General features: G+C 47.5%; 1 protein-coding gene across 4 annotated transcripts in view; it reads left to right on the forward strand.

Annotated features, from left to right (window-relative positions):
• Positions 1 to 3,140: 3,140 nt before the first annotated feature.
• The window catches only part of PTP4A3 (protein tyrosine phosphatase 4A3), a 170,840-nt gene continuing 154,287 nt past the window's right edge, over positions 3,141 to 19,693 (forward strand). For 2 of the 4 annotated variants that reach the window (XM_048841771.2, XM_075124909.1), the window contains exons 1-2: positions 3,141 to 3,256; positions 7,961 to 8,074. The gene's annotated coding sequence lies outside the window, so the exon portion shown is untranslated. The remainder of the gene's footprint in view (positions 3,257 to 7,960; positions 8,075 to 19,693) is intronic. The other 2 variants (XM_048841772.2, XM_075124912.1) reach the window with 1 other exon arrangement.

Consider the following 19,693-nt stretch of genomic DNA (forward strand, 5'->3'; position numbering starts at 1 on the left):
GACCACTGTACTCCAGAGGAAAGATAGATCATTGTTTGATGTCAGGTTATTATAACATTGTACAAACCCTCAACTACCTAGGACTTCACGGTTGTCAACAGGCTGCCAGCATGCCAACTTGGAACCGTCTAGCAGGGCTAGAACTCAAATCTTTCTGAAGTCAGTGGGCTTTGGATGAGGCCTTTCCCACTTGAGCTAAGTGAGAGTAACCTTCAGGTGCTTTTTGTATAGAGCCTGTGACACACAGTTGGACAGTCCCGATTCCCTCCAGTAGAGGGTAGTGGTGCTTAATTACTTAGTTCTTTCAATATTATTTTTCTGCACCTTTGTTCAATGCTCCTTAGTATGGTGGTTGCTTTTTTAACTGCTGTTTCACATTGGGCAAGTAACTTGGTTGAGATTCCTGAGCCATCTTCCTCAATGGATCCTGCAAGTTCCAAGCTCTTGGTGTATCTGTAGAGAAGTTTGCCTTTTTTGGGAACTATGTGTGTGACGTTCCACTGTACAAGTTACACTCCATTTTCCAACGTGCTGTGCCGTTTAACTCCATCTGGGATTTCTCCCAGCTTCACTAGCTTCTTCCTCCAAAGTCACTGAATTAGCAGGTTAGTAGGTGAGTTAACCATTGTCCTATAGTGCAGAGAATCAACACTACTCATTGTCTGTGTCACTAGCCCTATAGTGCTAACAGCTAAAGGAAATGCTCCTTGACCGGGGGGTGGGGTGGGGTGGGGTGGGGGCATAGGCGACACTTGTGATAAAAATCGTGAATGTCAGCAACAGCAGAACTAGCCATTGGAAGTTGAGGCCATGTTGCAGTTATACTAGCCCATCCCCCACTCCTTCTTTGCCCCCCCTCCTTTTACCCCCTCTCTCACTGTTCCCTTCCCCCTCCCCCTTCCTTCCCCTCTTGCCCCTCCCCATCTCTCCTCTTCCCCCCGGCTGCTCCCCGTCTCCTTCTCTTACCCCTCCCCCATCTCCTCTCCTCTTACCCCCCTCTCTGTTCCCCATCTCTTTCTCTTACCCCTCCCCCATCTCCTCTCCTCTTACCCCCTCTCTCTGCTCCCCCTCTCCGTCTCTTACCCCTCCCCCTTCCCCCATCTCCTCTCCTCTTACCCCCTCTCTCTGCTCCCCGTCTCCGTCTCTTACCCCTCCCCCTTCCCCATCTCCTCTCACCCCCTCTCTCTGCTCCCCGTCTCCGTCTCTTACCCCTCCCCATCTCCTCTCCTCTTACCCCCCCTCTCTGCTTCCCGTCTCTTACCCCTCCCCATCTCCTCTCCTCTTACCCCCTCTCTCTGCTCCCCGTCTCCGTCTCTTACCCCTTCCCCTTCCCCCATCTCCTCTCCTCTTACCCCCTCTCTGCTCCCCGTCTCCTTCTCTTACCCCTCCCCATCTCCTCTCCTCTTACCCCCCTCTCTGCTCCCCGTCTCCATCTCTTACCCCTCCCCCTTCCCCATCTCCTCTCCTCTTACCCCCTCTCTCTGCTCCCCGTCTCCATCTCTTACCCCTCCCCCTTCCCCATCTCCTCTCCTCTTACCCCCTCTCTCTGCTCCCCCTCTCCGTCTCTTACCCCTCCCCCTTCCCCATCTCCTCTTACCCCCTCTCTCTGCTCCCCGCCTCCTTCTCTTACCCCTCCCCATCTCCTCTCCTCTTACCCCCTCTCTCTGCTCCCCGCCTCCTTCTCTTACCCCTCCCCATCTCCTCTCCTCTTACCCCCTCTCTCTGCTCCCCGTCTCCGTCTCTTACCCCTCCCCCTTCCCCATCTCCTCTCCTCTTACCCCCTCTCTGCTCCCCGCCTCCTTCTCTTACCCCTCCCCATCTCCTCTCCTCTTACCCCCTCTCTGCTCCCCGCCTCCTTCTCTTACCCCTTCCCCTTCCCCCATCTCCTCTCCTCTTACCCCCTCTCTCTGCTCCCCCTCTCCGTCTCTTACCCCTCCCCCTTCCCCATCTCCTCTCCTCTTACCCCCTCTCTGCTCCCCGTCTCCGTCTCTTACCCCTCCCCCTTCCCCATCTCCTCTCCTCTTACCCCCTCTCTCTGCTCCCCCTCTCCGTCTCTTACCCCTCCCCCTTCCCCATCTCCTCTCCTCTTACCCCCTCTCTCTGCTCCCCGCCTCCTTCTCTTACCCCTCCCCATCTCCTCTCCTCTTACCCCCTCTCTGCTCCTCGCCTCCTTCTCTTACCCCTCCCCATCTCCTCTCCTCTTACCCCCTCTCTGCTCCTCGCCTCCTTCTCTTACCCCTCCCCATCTCCTCTCCTCTTACACCCTCTCTGCTCCCCGCCTCCTTCTCTTACCCCTTCCCCTTCCCCCATCTCCTCTCCTCTTACCCCCTCTCTCTGCTCCCCCTCTCCGTCTCTTACCCCTCCTCATCTCCTCTCCTCTTACCCCCCTCTCTGCTCCCCGTCTCCGTCTCTTACCCCTCCTCATCTCCTCTCCTCTTACCCCCCCTCTCTGCTTCCCGTCTCTTACCCCTCCCCATCTCCTCTCCTCTTACCCCCTCTCTCTGCTCCCCGTCTCCGTCTCTTACCCCTCCCCCTTCCCCATCTCCTCTCCTCTTACCCCCTCTCTCTGCTCCCCGTCTCCTTCTCTTACCCCTCCCCCTTCCCCATCTCCTCTCCTCTTACCCCCTCTCTGCTCCCCGCCTCCTTCTCTTACCCCTCCCCCTTCCCCATCTCCTCTCCTCTTACCCCCTCTCTCTGCTCCCCGTCTCTTACCCCATCTCCTCTCCCCATCTCCTCTTACCCCCCAACCCCTTTTCCTCCTCCTCTGGCCCCGCCCCCTTTCCCCGGCCCCTCCTCTTGTCCCTCCCCTTTCCCCTCCTATCTCTTTCCCCTCCCCCACCCTCCGTCTCCCCCCCTCCCCCCGTGACCCCTCCCCTTTGTCCTCTCTAACTTCTCCAGTCGCCTCCCCCCTCCTTCACCCCCTCAGCCCCGTTAGAGCATCGCAGCCCTCCGGCCACCTCCCATTGGCTCCCCCGGCACCCACGTGACACCCTGTGTAAGGGGTGGGGGCAGCCCCGGACCGAGCGCCTCCGAACGGCAGGGAAGGGGGTGGGGCGACGAGCGCGGCTGCGCGCGTGCGAGCCGAGGGGCGCGCGACGGAGCAGGGGAGGGGTGGTGTCTCGTGCGCGGGTGCGCGCCGGCCCCCGGGGGAGCTCAGAGGCAGCGCGTGCGGCGCGCGACGGCGGGCGGGCGGGCGCGAGCTGCTGCTGCTGCTGCTACTGCTGCGCCCTTGCGGGGGTCGGTGCGGGGGAGGCAGGTGAGTGTGCGCGGCGCGGCGCGGCGGGGGCAGCCCGGCGGGGGGTGCAGGGCGGCGCCAGCTCCAGCTGCAACAATGGGAGGGGGGCGGGGGGAAGTGTGACCGTGACCTCCCCCGGCCCGGGGCTGGGGAGGACCCCGTGTGTGGGGCACGCTGGGAGTTGGGGGGGCGTCATCCCCCTAGCCCCGGTGCGTTCAGAGCACGCTGGGGAGGAGCCCGCCCCTGCGCGTGCGGGGCACTGGGGGGTGGGCGGCCCGGGCGGGGGGCGCTGGGGATGAGCCTGCCCCCCCCCCCCCCGCACACTCCCCCATGCAGCGCGCCCCTTGCCTGGACGGTGGCACGTGCCCCATGCACAGGACGCTCCGGAGTTGGGGAGACCGCGCTCCCGTGCATAGGGTACTCTGTAGCTGGGTGCATCTCCTGCAGATGGGGGTGTCCCCTGTGTATGATGTCCTGGAGCTGGCCGGATGCGCCCCCTTCTTAGTGCAGCCTTAGGGGGTGGAGATTGTGCCTTGCGGGCTGGAGGAGGGTGCTGATGGGGTTGTGTCGCCTGGGTAGCATGTCCCAAAGTGTGGTTGGGAGAAGAGCATCGTGCATGAGGCGGTGTCACGCTGAACATGTTTGCGCTTGGAGACCGTGAGTGACGGTACAGCCATACTAACTGTGATGCCTAGCTACACTTTCAACAAACAAAGCACAGATATAAATGGTCAGTGTTCAGAATGGAGAGAGGTAAATAGCAGAGCACCCCAGGGATCTGTACCGGGATTACTGCTGTTCAGCATATTTACAGGTGATCTGGAAAAAGGAGTAAACAGTGAGGTGACAAAGTTGGCAGACCATATGAAATTACTCAAGATAGTTAAGTCGAAAGCTGACTGCAAAGAGTTACAAAAGGATCTCCCAAAAGTGGGTGACTGGGCAACAAAATGGCAGATGATATTCAGTGCTGATAAGTGCAAATTAATGCACATTGGAAAACATAATCCCAACTATACATACAAAATGATGGGGTCTAAATTAGCTGCTACCACTAAAGAAAAAGGTCTTGAAGTTGTCCTAGATAGTTCTCTAAACACATCCACTCAGTGCGCAGCGGCAGGCAAAAAAAGCTAACAGAACATTAGGAATCATTAGGAAAGAGAGAGATAAAAAGACAGAAAATATCATCATGCCACTGTATAAATCCATGGTATGCCCACACCTTGAACACTGTGCAATTCTGGTCGCCCTATCTTAAAAAAGAATCGAAAAAGGTACAGAGAAGGGCAACAAAAATGATTAGGGTTTTGGAACAGCTTCCGTATGAGGAGAGATTAAAAAGGTTGGGACCAAGCCACTTAGAAAAGAGACGACTAAGGGGGTTGTCGAGGTCTGTAAAATCACTAATGAACTGGAGAAAGTGACTAAGGAAGCGTTATTTACCCGTTCATGAAACACAAGAACCAGCAGTCCCCTGATGAAATTAATAGGCAGCAGGTTTAAAACAAACAAAAGGAAAAAGAAAAGGAGTATGTGTGGCCACAAAAGGAAGTACTTCTTCACACAAGGCACAGTCAACCTGTGGAACTCATTGCCAGGGGATGTTGTGAAGGCCAAAAGTATAACTGCGTTTAAAAAAAAGAATCAAATAAGTTCAGCGAGGAAAGGCCCATCAATGGCTGTTAGCCAAGATGGTCAGGGTTGCAATTCCATGCTCTGGATTGTCCCTAAGCCTCTGATTGCCAGATGGTGGGACTGGACGACAGCGGATGGATCACTCGATAATTGCCCTGTTCTGTTCATTTCCCTTTGAAACATCTGACATTGGCTACAGTCGGAAGGCAGGATACTGGGCTAGATGGTCTGACCTAATATGTCGGCTCTCATATTCTTATGAGTGTAGATGTGGTGGTATACGTTGTTGCAATGCGCATGAGGACTCTGAGATCTGAAGCAGCAGAAGTAATAGGTGCTGAAGGGCAATAGTGGTAGTGGCCACACACAACTGGCATGGTTCTCGATACTTGAGTATATTTGGTTGCCTTTTTCCTTGACATGAGTTTCAGCTTTAAGTAAATAAAAACTAGGTTGGTGAAAGTTCTCAGCAGCCTCCCAATTACAGTTATGAAAATGTGTGTTTAAATGGTTAGACTCATAATATTTCTTTGGCCCGGTCTACACTACAAACTTACCTTGGTATAACTACATCGCTGAGGGTGTGAAAAATCCATGAGAGCTTCTGCCATTGACATAGCTACTGCCTCTCGCAGGGGGGGATTAACTACACCAGCAGGAGAAGCTCTCCTGGCGGTGTCTTCACTAAAGTGCTACAGTGGCATGGCTGCTTCGCTGTATGTGTAGACAAGTTTTCAGTTTCCCTCTCAGGTTATGTATTTAACTCAAATTATTGCAGACTATTTGTATTGGATGATCTGAATCTGGAAAATGGCAGAGGGGTATGTATGGTCTAGTGGATGGATTCTGGGCTGAAGTCAGGAATCCTGAGTTCTGTTCTCAGTTCTTTGGGGCAGTGACTGTGTCTTGCGGAGTGTGCATGCACACATGTGTACAGTGTTTTTCACAATAGGGCTCATGGGGCAGTGATCTAATTTGAGCCCTCTAGGCTAGGGGTGGCCAACCTGAGCCTGACAAGGAGCCAGAATTTACCAGTGTACATTGCCAAAGAGCCACAGTAATATGTCAGCAGCTCGCTCTCTCCCCCTCCCCGCCCGCTCTCAGCGTCTCCCGCCCACCAGCAGCCCCCCCGATCAGCACCTTCCACTCCCTCCCTGCACCTCCTGATCAGCTGTTTCGTGGCATGCAGGAGGCTCTGGGGTGGGAGGGGGAGGAGCAAGGGCACGGCAGGCTCAGGGGAGGGGGCAAGAAGGGGTTGAGCAGTGAGCACCCCCCCCCCCCGCACACTGGAAAGTTGGTGCCTGTAGCTCCATTCCCAGAGTCAGTGCCTAGACAAGGAGCCGCATATTAACTTCTGAAGAGCCGCACGTGGCTCCGGAGCCCCAGGTTGGCCACCCCTAGTCTAGGCACTAGTGTGATATCGTTAATAAAAAAACAACCCCTTCTTCATGTGACTGTCATTTTGGAGTTTAGATTAAAAAATATCCGTGTTCAGCTGGACAGACCCTTTTGAGACGCTAGCTCTGGATGCTGGTGTCTTATTCCAAAATGCATGTGGTGTACATCTTGTACAACCAGAATTACTAATCCCAGCAGTTAGTCTAAATCTTGGGTTTTATGTTACTGCCAGCTTCTAACTAATTCAATTGTAACTTTATCTGCCCACTCAGAGGAACTGAGATTTAAGCCGAATGAATGGATTTTTTTTTTCTGTGCATCCTTCTTGGTAAACTTGTTCAGCAAGAATACAAGCCTTGGGTTCGGTCCACGCTACAGACTTCTGCCAGCACAGCTATGACGGTCAGGGTGTGAACTTGGAGAGGCGATTCCTGACTGATGTAGCTGTGCAGCAGAACCCCTGGTGTAGTAGCTAGTATAGCCCTATAGGGATGCACATGCAGTTACTGATGGCCTTGAAAAGATGCAAACCACAAATCAATGGAAGTTGATACCTTGGTTATATAACCAACTCATTTAGTAAGATCCCTTACTTTGCAGCAGACTGGATTTAAAGACACCCTGATTTGTGTCACATTAGTGCTGTATTCTATAACAGTTGGAATTTAATTCAGAACTGGTAGATTTTACTGATTTGGGACCATATCCTGTTTTTCACAAATGCTTAATGCAGGTGTATTTGCCTGTTCTCCGCTTTAGCAATTCTAGGCAACTGGGCTGGGGACAGAGCAGAGCTGGGTGGCGCTCCCTCCCTGTCCCCTGTTGGGCCTGCCACGCCCTCTTCCCCCCCCCCAACGTTCCTCTGTGTCCCCCTAGGGGGGTGCACCTCACAGTTTGGGGACCACTGCCCTGACTCAAGTCCTGTTACTCACAGTGGACTTATCTTGAGTGTGGTGGTTCTTTTAACTTGAGTTGGCTGGGAAGTCCGGGGTAAAGTCTAAAACTAAAGTAAGCACAGCCAGCTGCTAACGTGACTGCTGTGGTGGACGCAGGCCAGCTCATCTCATCTCATGTGCTGCTAGTCCTCCAGTGCCTTTCCATAATTCCTCCTGTGTGCCCAGAAAGGACAAAGTTCTCCCACAATTCACTCGGGGAGAGAGAATTCCTAGAGCAGCTCAGCTTATTGCATTACAAGGAGCCGTGGTGTGTACCCTCAGAAATCTTAGTGGCACACGAGTGAGTGCAGAGCCATGTGGACATAGCAACTTGAAAGCTTTTTCACAATGGGGCTGCTCTCACTCAGGTTAGTCTAATGCGAGAGGATTAAATTTAAATGTAGATTACTCAAGTGAACTCTCTGAAGATGTACTCTCAAAAGAAGGAGGACATTAGGGGTCAGATTCAGTGCTAAGTGAAGCCAAAGGAAAGGCCTCCATTTACTTCAGTGGGAGGTGGTTTGGGTCCCATGTGTAGAGTACCCATCTGCACACAGAGTTACGGTTCTATATTTAAATACAAGTCAAGCAACAGGAGACAGCTCTCTGAAATGGGAGTAAGCCGTGTTACTATCCTGAAGACAGTGCAAAAAAAAAATCTTTACTATCTAACCAGTCGCTTTTAGGGCAGTGTATACACAGCTCCCAGCAACTGTTCTCAGTTACATGTGCTTATTTCTTCTTTTTATTCTAGGCAATGCCACCTATTGGTGATGCCCTATGTTATCTTCTGCTATAGAATTAATTACACCCAAGAGGAAGCATGAGTAAATGCAGATCTATGAACCAGCTGGTACTTTGAGAAAAGGTAACAGCCCTCTGATTAATCGGCCATCCACCGAGAAGATAATTGGGCCCATACCTGAGCAAGGGCTGCTAAAGGAGGTTCTCCCTGCTGCAGCCCAGCAAACACAATACATTCAATTTAATTACTTGGTGATATTTCTGTTACTTTCACAGCTTTTAAAAATGTCACTGGCACATGGCTGTTAATTAGGTAATGTAACGGCTCCCAAGAAAAGCTCATTGATTTTTAAGTAATTCTTACACAGTATAAGCAAAACATTCTTTTGTATTGGTGTATGTCCTAGAAGTTTAAAATTGCTAGGTTGCTTCCAGAAAAAAAGTAATCAATAATAGCAGCAATGAGGTTTGGCTACAGAGCTCATGATAAGTTAAGTGTTTTTTTTTTAAAAAAAAAATGAGTAGAGGGGAGCCATGGTTAAAAAGTGGGCTTTAAGTAAGATTCCTCCTTGTTCTAACACCTGAAGGTTGTGTGTTCTTAAGTCAAATCTGAGTGAAAACAAGGCAGTTTTGTAGTTACCAGATCGAGTTAGACTATGAAGACCCTAGGGTTTACCTTGGACTTGCTAACTTGTGTGAAAACTACAAACTGCTTTGTCTTCACTAGTGTTTAGAATGCGCCTCTCTTTCTAAGGGCTTGCCTGCACCAACAATTAGACCGCAGCAACCCCGGGCTAGCCTGCTGCTGTCTAATTGTCCTTGTGCACCTTGCTGACATGCATTAACAGCTTGTTAGAACGCTTTGCTTTGATCCTCTTTTTGAAAGGGGACTAGCTCAAAGTGCATTAACTAACTGTTAACACACATTAGTAGGTTACACCACACACGCAGTTACACCACAGCAGGCTAGTGTTGGGTAAATTCACACCCCAGCTTACTGTGGTCCCTGTAGACAAGCCCTGTTCTTTCTTTTGTCACTTTCTTTCCCAACCAGCTCTGTGGGGGACAAAGTGGGTGGCATCTTTTTTTTCTTCCCCTTCCTTTTGCTGTTGCTCCTTCTGTCCTCTGTTCCGCTTCCCTTGTTGAAATCTCCTTTTTACCTCTTTCCCTAAAAACAGATGCAACAGCAGCAGTTTGCAGACCTCAGGGGGAGAGGGCCAGTGGGTTCTTACTGTCCTCCGAAACAAAGTGGTGACCTTAACGAGCTCAAGGAGCTGAGTAGTGTCAGAGTACATTGTCCTTCCTCGCCTTGTGAACGTGCTCGTCTTCTGCCCCACACTGGAACACGGGAACCCTGCTGCACTCAGTCCCAGAGTCTGGCAGAGTCTAAAGCTGTTATCCCCTGGAACTGCAGGGCCTAGGAAGATGAAGTGCTGGAACAATAGGCCCTTGCTCAGCATGAATTACTTGAATTGTAGTCTTCTTCTGCCATCATACTACAGGAGGTGGCTTTAAAAATACGTGATGCCTATGGCTGTGCACTGAAAGGAAAAGCCATTGGAAAGCGATTCAAGGTTCCTTTAACAAAAAATGCAAACCCCTTGCAGGTTTAAAAAAAAAAACTTGTGCAAAAACTGTTGTGAAATCAGGAGCCAGAAGAGGAGGAGTGTTAAGCACCACCTGACCAAGATAAGGATTATGAAATGCTCAGGGAGATTAGAGAGGCTACAAAAACAGAAAACCCAATAACAAAGGGGGATTTCAGCTATCCCCATATTGACTGGGTACGTGCGGAGATAACGTTTCTGGACACCATTAAGGGCTGTTTCTTGGAGCAGCTATTCCTGGAACCCGCAAGGGGAGAGGCAGTTCTTGATTTAGTCCTAAGTGTAGCATAGGATCTTGTCCAAGAGCTGACTATAGCTGAACTGCTCAGTAATTGTGACCATAATGTAATTAAATTTAACATCCTTGTAGTGGGGGAAATACCAAAGAAACCCACCACAGTAGCACTTAACTTCAAAAAGGGGAACTACACAAAAATGAGGAGGCTGGCTAAACGGAAATTAAAAGGAACAGTCACAAGAGTGAAATGCCTGCAAACTGCATGGAGACTATTTAAAAACACTATAATAGAGGTTAGACTAAATGTACACTCCGAATAAAAAAAATAAAGAGGATTAAAAAAAAAAATGCCACCATGGCTAAACAGCAGAGTAAAAGAGGCAACTGGAGGCAAAAAGGCATGTTTTAAAAATTGGAAGTCAAATCCTCCTGACAGCAATAGAAAGAACATAAACTCTGGCAAAGTCAAGTGTAATAAGGCATGTGAAAAAAAGAATCTGAAGAGCAGCTAGCAAAAGAGACAAAAACCAATGGCAAAAATATTAAGTACATCAGAAGCAGGAAGCCTGACAAACAATGAGTAGGGCCACTGGACGATCGAGGTGCTAAAGGAGCCTTCAAGGAAGACAAGGCCATTGTGGAGAATCTAAATGAATTCTTTGCATCAGTCTTCATTACAGAGGGTGTGAGGGAGATTCCCACACTGGAGCCATTCTTTTTAGGTGGCAAATCTGAAGAATTGTCCCAGAGTGAGGTGTCAATAAGAGGAGGTTTTGAAAGAAATTGATAAACTATTAAACTGTAATAAGAGTTCTGAAGGAACTCGGATATGAATTTACAGAACTACTAACTGTAGTATGTAACCTGTCACTTAAATCAACCTCTGTGCCAGATGACAGGAGGATAGCTAATGTAATGTGGATTTTTAAAAAAGGCTCCAGAGGTGCTCCTGGCAATTACAGGCTGGTAAACCTAACTTTAGTATCAGGCAAATTGGTTGAAACTGTAGTAAAGAACAGAATTACCAGACACATAGATGAACACAGTATATTGGGGAGGAGTCAACACAGCTTTTGCAAAGAGAAATCATGCCTCACCAATCTATTAGAGTTCACTGAAGGTGTCAACAAATATGTGGACAAGGATGATCTACTGGATATAATGTACTTGGACTTTCAGAAAGCCTTTGAGAAGATCTCACACCAAAGGGGGCATAACAAGTGGGAGTGTGCTAATAAAATTTGTGGATGACACAAAGTTGGAAGGTATTACCAATATGAAGGAGGACTGGAATATCATACAAGGAGATCTGGAGGACCTTGAAAACTGGAGTAATAGAATTGGGATGAAATTTAGTAGTGCAAATTGCAAGGCCATGAACTTAAAGACTATCAACAATTTTTTTTTGCCATAAACTGGGGATGTATCAGTTGGAAGTGACAGAGGAGGAGAAAAATTTGGGTGTATTGGTCAATTACACAATGACTGAGCTGCCAATGTGATGTGGCCATGAAAAAGGCTAATACAATCCTAGAATGCATCAGGCGAGGTATTTCCTGTTGAGATAGGGAAGTGTTATTGCCATTATACAAGGCACTGGTGAGACCTTATCTCACTCACTGTGTGCAATTCTGGTCTCCCATGTTTAAGAAAGATGAAATCAAACTGGAACAGCTGCAGAGAAGGTTTACTAGGCTGATTCAAGGAATGGAAAACCTACCTTACAAGAGGAGACTCAATCAGCTTGGCTTGTTTACCCTAACTAAAAGAAGGCTGAGGGGCGATACGATTGCTCTCTCTAAGTACATCACAGGGATAAATACCAGGGCAGGAGAGGAGGTATTTAAGTAAAGTGGCAATGGAGACATAAGAACAAATGGATATAACCTGGCCATCAACAAGTTTAGGCTTGAAGTTAGGCAAAGGTTTCTAACCATTGGAAGAGTGAAGTTCTGGAACATCCTTCAAAGTGGAGCAGTGGGGGCAAAAAACCTTACTGGCTTCAAGACTGAGCTTGATAAGTTTATGAAGGGTGAGGTATGACCTAATTGCCTACAATGGCATGTAGCCGATCTGCGATGCTAGTAGCAAAAATCTGTAACAGCTGGAGATGGGGCAATAGATGGGGAGGGCTCTGAGTTACTACAGAGAATTCTTTCCTAGGTGTCTGGCTGGCAGGTCTTTCTGGCATGGTCCGGGTTCAGCTGATTGCCATATTTGGAGTTGTGAAGGAATTTCCCCCAGGTCAGATTGGCAGAGACCCTGGGGAGGTTTCGCCTTCCTCTGCAGCATGGGGCACTGCTCACTTGCAGATTTAAACTAGAATAAATGGTGGATTCTCTGTAACTTGAAGTCTTTAAATCATGATTTGAGGACGTCAGTAACTCAGCCAGAGGTTGGGGTTTATTACATGAGGAGGCTGGGTGAGTTTGTGGCCTGCAATGTGCAGGAGGTCATGATGGTCCCTTCTGGCCTTAACATGTATGAGTCTGAGGTCCTCTCATGGATCACTAGCTGCTTAAAAGATAGAAAACAAAGGGTAGGAATAAATGGGCAGTTTTCACAATGGAAAGTGGTAAATAGCTGGGTCCCCCAAGGATCTGTTTTGGGACCTGTGTGGTTCAACATATCCATAGGTGATCTGAAAAAAGGGGTAAACAGCTAAGAGGCAAAGTTTGCAGATGATACAAAATGTCTCAAAATAGTTAAATCCTACAAATTGCAAAGAATTACAAAGGGATCTCACTAAATTGGGTTAAATTAGCTGTTACCACTCAAGAAAGAGATCTTGGAGTCACTGTGGATACTTCTCTGAAAACATCCGCTCAGTGTGCAGTGGCAGTCAAAAAAGAACCCGAATAGAACATCAAGAGCCACTAAGAAAGGGATTGAGAATAAGACAGAAAATAGCATAATGCCTCTATATAAATTCATGGTAAGCACATGCCTTGAGTCCTGCGTGCAGATCTGGTCACCCCATCTCAAAAAAGATACCTTGGAATTGGAAAAGGTCCAGAGAAGGGCGACAAAAATTATTAGAGGTAGGAACTGCTTCCATACGAGGAGTGGTTTAAAAGGCTGAGCTTTTGTTAACAGTGCACAATTACTTCAGTATAACTAGGTTGCGCAGGGATGTGAATAATCCGCACCTGTGAGTGACCAGAGTTATACTGACCTATAGCGTAGACAGCGCTATGTCAGCGGGACGGCTTTTTAACTAAACTGACGGGAGATGCTCTCTTCCATCAGCTTAGCGCGTCCTCATTAAAGCGCTACAATGGCACAGCTGTGCCAATGTAGCGCTTTAAGTGTAGAACTGCCCTTGGACTGTTCATCTTAGGAAAGAGATGACGAAGGATATGATAGGGGTCTATAAAATCATGAATGGTATGGAGAAAGGGACTAAGGAAGTGTCATTTATCCCTTCTCATCACACAAGAACGAGGGGTCATCCAATTAAATTACTAGGGGGCAGGTTTAAAACAAACAAAATGAAGTATTTCATACCACGCACAGTCAACCTGTGGAACTCATTGCCAGGAGATGTTGTGAAGGCCAAAAAGTATAATTGCTTTAAAAAAAGAACTAGATAATTTCATGGAGGATAGGTCCATCAATGACTATTAGCCAAGATGGTCAGGGACACAACCCCATGATCTGGGTGTCCATAAACCTCTGACTGCCAGAAACTGGGATTGGACAACAGGGGATGGATCACTTGATAATTGCTCTGTTTTGTTCATTCCCTCTGAAGCATCTAGTCACTATCTCAAGACATGATACTGGGCTAGATGGGCTATTGGTTTGACCCAGTGTAGCCATCTTATGTAAGTTGCTGAATGCTGCTCTTAGCATGGCTGTTGTGTGCATCTAGGAGTTACTTCTCAAGTGGATGGAGTTTTGAGTGCTTTTGCAGATTGTTTTTCAACCATTCAGTCTGGGGTGGTGGTTGTAGTCATTTCCACTTCCTGGGAAGAAATGATCTTGCAGCCAAGAATAGCAGTTCTTCCAAGATCTTCCATAGGGTGCTATTAGAGCTTTCTGCAGCTCATGCGTGTTTATAAAATGGCCCCACGATGAAAAATGTAAAATCTTAATCACATCTGTTTGGATCCAGCCTCTACTAGACTAGATGAGAGCATTTAACTGGCAACTAACTGTGTCAAACAGGTGAGCAAACTTCTTGGTAATGAATCATTGAGTCTTGAGAAAAAATCCACTTCCCGGTGGTGAGAAACTTTCAGCTGAACTGACGGCTCTCTCCTGGGAATCTAGGAACTCACTAAGAACGTGTATAATTTTCAGCTCTAATGGCCGTGATGATAGATTTTAAAACATGACCAGCGTGTAAACCAATGCAGTGCTTCCTGAATCTGCCAGGAGATGGCTTCAGTGCCTCTCCTGCTGCTCATAGCTTTGGCCAGTTTCTTCTGCTGCAACCTGCCAGTCTTTTCAGAGGTCACTTCCAGTATCTAGAGAGGGATGGCAAGAAAGGCCTCAAACTTTTCGGATACCAGCTAGCCAGAGGTTGCTAGGAAAGATGAGCTGCTGAACAGTTTCCATATAGGAATCTCGGCACCTGCCTCAGCTGAAGGAGGGGGAGTGGCGGGATTCTGTGTTGGGCATTAATCCTGGAGAGTGTAAGTTCTGTCTAGTTGTTAATTATCTGGTTAAAATACTCAAGTAATGGCATTGAGCTGTATATCAACCTGACACGGGATCAGGCCTGGACACTGCTGAAAAACAGACACTGGACTTGGAATCAAATACCAAGTCCAGTGCATATCTTTGGCCTGGGCAGATCTTGCTGGTTGGGCAGAATCCAGAGGGGTCTGTCTGAGTTCACACTCCGGAAGCAGTTGCATTGCTTACCGTGCTAATTAACCCTCATTGAATTGTGTGTGTTTGTATGAAGAAAGCTCGATAGGGTAGATTAGGACTTGTTTACACTTGAAAATTAATGTTGATTAAGGTAAGGTGTGAATTTAAAGCACAATGGCTGTTCCTGGATGACTCCATGTGTGGACTCTTATTCCAGAGCAAGTGTCCACAAACGATGTTAATTGGGAGCGACTATGTGTAGACAAGCCCTTAGGGAAGTGAAGTATTTTGGAGAAATCAAGAGGAAAATATGGAGAAGGAGGGCTAGAACACAATGTGGGATTAGAGGGAACAAACCATGACTGGCATGTGTGTATCAAATTGTGAACTCCATTTTGTGTTAGGACCTTCGTTTTTGTATTAAGTGCTGAACACTTCTAAACTTTCTCTGGCCAGCTTATTGTATTGCCATGAAGGCAGTGCCCGCCCAGAAAAGGTTTTTGCCACATCTTTAAATGACAATCACTGAGAAGCCATCTGTTGATTCTGATTGTCTCTCAACCACTTACTTGTGCCTATGGAACAACAGATTTTCTGTAAAACCATGAATGGTATGGAGAATCTGAATAGGGAAGTGTTATTTACTCCCTCACGTAATGCAAGAACCAGGGGTCATCCAATGAAATTAATAGGCAGCAGGTTTAAAATAAGCAAAAGGAAGCACTTCTTCACACAACATGCTCATTGCCAGGGGTTGTTGTGAAGGCCAAAAGCGTAACTGGATTAAAAAAATAATTAGACAAATTCATGGAGGATAGGTCCATCAGTGGCTATTAGCCAAGATGGTCAGGGATGCAACCCCATGCTCTGGGGCTTCCTAAATGTCTGATCACCAGAAGCTGGAGCTGGATGAATCTCTCGAAAGTTGCCCTGTTCTGTTCATTCCCTGTGAAGCATCCTGTGCTGGTCCCTGTCAGAAGACAGGATATTGGGCTAGGTGGACCATTGGTCTGACCCTATATGGCCGTTTCTTGTGTTCTTCCACTTATGTGGTGAGCCTGACTGCGGGCAGGGCTGGGGCTTTCCAATGGAACGCATGGCAAAAAGGAACAGACTTTTTGAGTGGGATGCTGCTCTGAGTTGATTTGGGAGGGCAAGAGGGTCGGGAAGCTGACCGTTGCTGCTTGGAAGCGGGCTATGCAGGGGGGACTCTGCCCAACTTGAAATGCTGACAAACCCCAGGCTCACAGATTGGGTGAGAGCAGACGAAGGTGTGTCATGAGACTTTAATCTTGCAAAGATTTATTATTCTCAAGTGCTTTCAAGACTAAAGTGACGGTGGCAAATGAGGTCTTTTCCCAAGCCTGTTTTTTGCCATATTGTCCAGAAGGAGTTAACTCAGAAGCCCAGAAATGCCACGGTTGGGGCAGAAAACTCATCAGGGAGGGGATGAGGGGTTGGGAGGTCTGAGGCAGTGGTTTCAGGGTCAAGGGCAACTGGAATGTGGAGTCCCATGCCACAAGGAAGGGAGTGTCAGTCTGAGCCTGGGACCATGGCCCTGTAGACCCAGAGCTAGAAACAGAGAGAGAGCTCAACTCAGACCCACTTGTCGTGGAAGCATGTGGGACGCAGCAGTTGGGTCTGCTCACAAGAAGACTGGGGACTGTGCAGAGGGGCACTGGGCCAAGGTGTTACAGAAACTTTGACTGAGGTCAGTGTAAAAGAAGAGATGCCATGTTCGCCTACTGAAAAGAAGAGAGCAAAACTGAAGCAAAGCCAGCAGGGGTTTTACAGGAACAAGGGAAAAATCTGTGCATGCGTTTAGAGTGATTATCGAATAGAAAACTGATTGTAGATTATTGTTAAATACAGGCTCAGTAAACAAGTCACAGTTTCATATTCCTCTAAATTGCAGGTTTCAGGGATTTGATTGGGGGTAGTGGCAGTGAAGGAATCTCTCAACCTGACTAATAGGCTTATTCTCACGCCAGTAGTGCTGGGAGAGCTTCTGTATATCCACTTGCACACAACCAGCTAACTGATCAGTCAGTAGGGCAGTCTGTGTAGAGAAGTACCAAGTGGCTAATCACAGGGGTGGGATTGTGAGGGGTTTTTTAAGTTTGTATCTCTTAAGGCTTGTCTTCGCTGCAGAGTTAACTCTAGTCCTGTCCACACACAAACACTTACCTTGAGTGGTGGTGGTGCTTTAACTCGAGTTGCCTGGCCCCTCTGGTGTAGATCGGCTTTGACGCCTTAGATTTTTATCAGTAAATGTCAGTTTTACCTTACACGCGCACAGATGAAAAAATATTTCCATCAACAGTCATTGAAATGTATGGGAGGGCAAAGTAAGAAGAATGCTGCTTGAGAACCTGTCAGAGTTTGATTTAAGGATATTTACTTTGTGTATTTTGACACATGATGCTGATTGTGTGTTTTAACTGTTACAAGCCTTTAATTTAGAGTCTCAATGTCTACTGGCATTAAATAATTTCTGACCTCTTTCCCTTGTCTGCCCCCCCCAATTTCCCACAACTATGAAAACTGAAATAGATAAAAATAAAAATAAAAAGCTTAAAATAAGCAGAAGTATTATCTATTGAAATGAGTAACCACCCTCCCACCCCCGAATTCTGCTAAGCCTAGGTGTGGGCTACAGATCAATTTAGCACAACTCATTGGCAGTTAAGCTGCTCAGAGTGATCATGCTGAGTGTTATTTCATAGTATGGTTGTGTTCACTCAAGCTAGGCTAATGTGAGAGGAGTAACTTGAGTGCAGATAACTTGAGTGGGTTCTGTAGTGAAGACGTGACCTTGCCGGTTGGTGGAGCAGGGGATATCTTTGGCATTTCCCCCCCTTAAGATGGGTTGTTTGAGTTTCACCTCCTCACGTTCCCCTTTTATTTCTTCTCTCTGATGGTGCTTGCCCTGCAGAGGTGATTTCCTTTCAGGCCAGCCAATCCTTCTCATTATTGTGGTATAGTTAGAACTCCCTGCAGAACCTGGCATGGTCATCAGAATTGCAGCATCAGTCAGTGTGTTGCTTTGTTTCCCCCATGAATTGAGTTGAATATCAGGGTTGGAAGGGACCTCAGGAGGTCATCTAGTACAACCCCCTGCTCAGAGCAGGGCCAATCCCCAATTTTTGCCCCAGATCCCTAAATGGCCCCCTCAAGGATTGAACTCACAACCCCTGGGTTTCGCAGGCCAATGTTCAAACCACTGAGCTATCCCTCCCCCCCAGCCTTTGTTGCGTTTATAAATTAAAGAGGCTCTCAGTTTAAAAATCAGAGCCTCTGTTTTTTTAAATAACCTTACCTGTTACTAATATATCGCACATGAGCTTAAAACCAAAAGTACTTTTAAAAGAATCATTGCTGTGTCTGCTGGTTCTTTTGTATTTCTCTCAGATTGGACAGGATTTGATAGTTGGTGTTAATGTCTCGCAAGTTCTAGCTGAGTGCTACAGTATGAGTTGCAGACACTGCAAGGGAATGGTTTTCTAACTGCTTCTTCTAAAATTTTGTTTTTAATTGAAACTTTTCTGCTGGTCTCTGATTTCTGCAAAAGCACTGTAGAGATCCTAAATCTTGAGTCCTATATGGCTCAGGCAACGTTAAGTGGTTCAGGTGAAGGTTAAATTATGTGTTTAAAAGAGATTTGAAATAAAATGGAAAGACGATGGATACAAGAAGGCTGTTCAGGATGATGGGAGCGACAGAAAAGCCTGCTTATGCCAAGCATGACCAGATGATAGGAAGGGACAAAGGAAGCTGGTGTTAGATGGTTGTGGGGAACAGGTTGGAACACGACAATGAGTGATCTAAATGTAGTTTTGAACTGTCCGGGAAAGGAGGGGTTATTTGTGGTCACACTTCTTCGTAGATTAAAAAACCAAAGCAAATTCTGTAGTAGCTGTAACTGCTGCACATTTAGCTGTTGATAAAGCTAGCGTCACTCATGGTAGTCCTTCATCAGGAGCAGTTGCTGCAGTTTTGATCCTGCTTATGGATATCCAAATCCACGGCAGTGAAAACCACGTCGTGGACAATGAAATCAGACCTGCCCTGTGAAATCTAGCTGTTGGAGGGGAGAAAGAGGGACAAGGCTGGGGGCATTTGCTGGGCTCCAGCTGCTAGTCCTCCAGGCTGGGGAGGGGACAGGACTTCCTCTTCCTCTGCCTGGCTGTTCTTGGTGGGGAGATCAGACCCGCTTCCCAGAACTTCCCCGGCTGCAGGAATCTCTGCAAAGTGAGGGTGGCAATCCCGCAACCGCCCCTACAACATCTTTGTGACCCCCCCCCGACCTTTTTTGGGGATGGGACCCCCACGGTTACAACGTGGTGAAAATTCAAATATAAACACCTGAAAACGTGAAATTGACCAGTTTTAAAAACCTCTGGCTGTGAAATTGATCAAAATGGACCATAAATTTGGTAGGGCCCTAGATATAGCCATGGGTGACAGTAATTGAGAGGTTTCAGAGTAACAGCCGTGTTAGTCTGTATTCGCAAAAAGAAAAGGAGTACTTGTGGCACCTTAGAGACTAACCAATTTATTTGAGCATAAGCTTTCATGAGCTACAGCTCACTCCGATGAAATGAGCTGTAGCTCACGAAAGCTTATGCTCAAATAAATTGGTTAGTCTCTAAGGTGCCACAAGTACTCCTTTTCTTTTTAGTAATTGAGAGGGGTAGTGGATGGGCAGCTCTCAGTGATGGGGATTTTCCCAAAGACCCGCGCTCGAAAATCCCTTTTGTAGAGTATAAAAAGTAGGTGTAAAGGGAAGAAATACGAATGTAAATGGAACCTGCAGGCTTCTGACAACTGGAGGGAGTATTTCCTTGCTGTAGTTTGATTCCAGTTCTTTTGTATATTACCCATATCTGTCTGAATTCTTCATTGCGCTGCTAAAGAGGGGTTCATGTCTGTCATACTGAAAATTTTCACTAGGAAATGTATTGTTGTGACCTGGAAAGATAGGACTCCTATAAACATGTAATCCCATACACCAGGTACTGAACAGAAGTCTATCCTAGGTGTTGGAGCAAGGGAGTACATCAGGTCTGGGTTCTCT

The sequence above is a fragment of the Caretta caretta genome, chromosome 2 (assembly GCF_965140235.1).
Source record: "Caretta caretta isolate rCarCar2 chromosome 2, rCarCar1.hap1, whole genome shotgun sequence".
Taxonomy (NCBI): Eukaryota; Metazoa; Chordata; order Testudines; family Cheloniidae; genus Caretta; species Caretta caretta.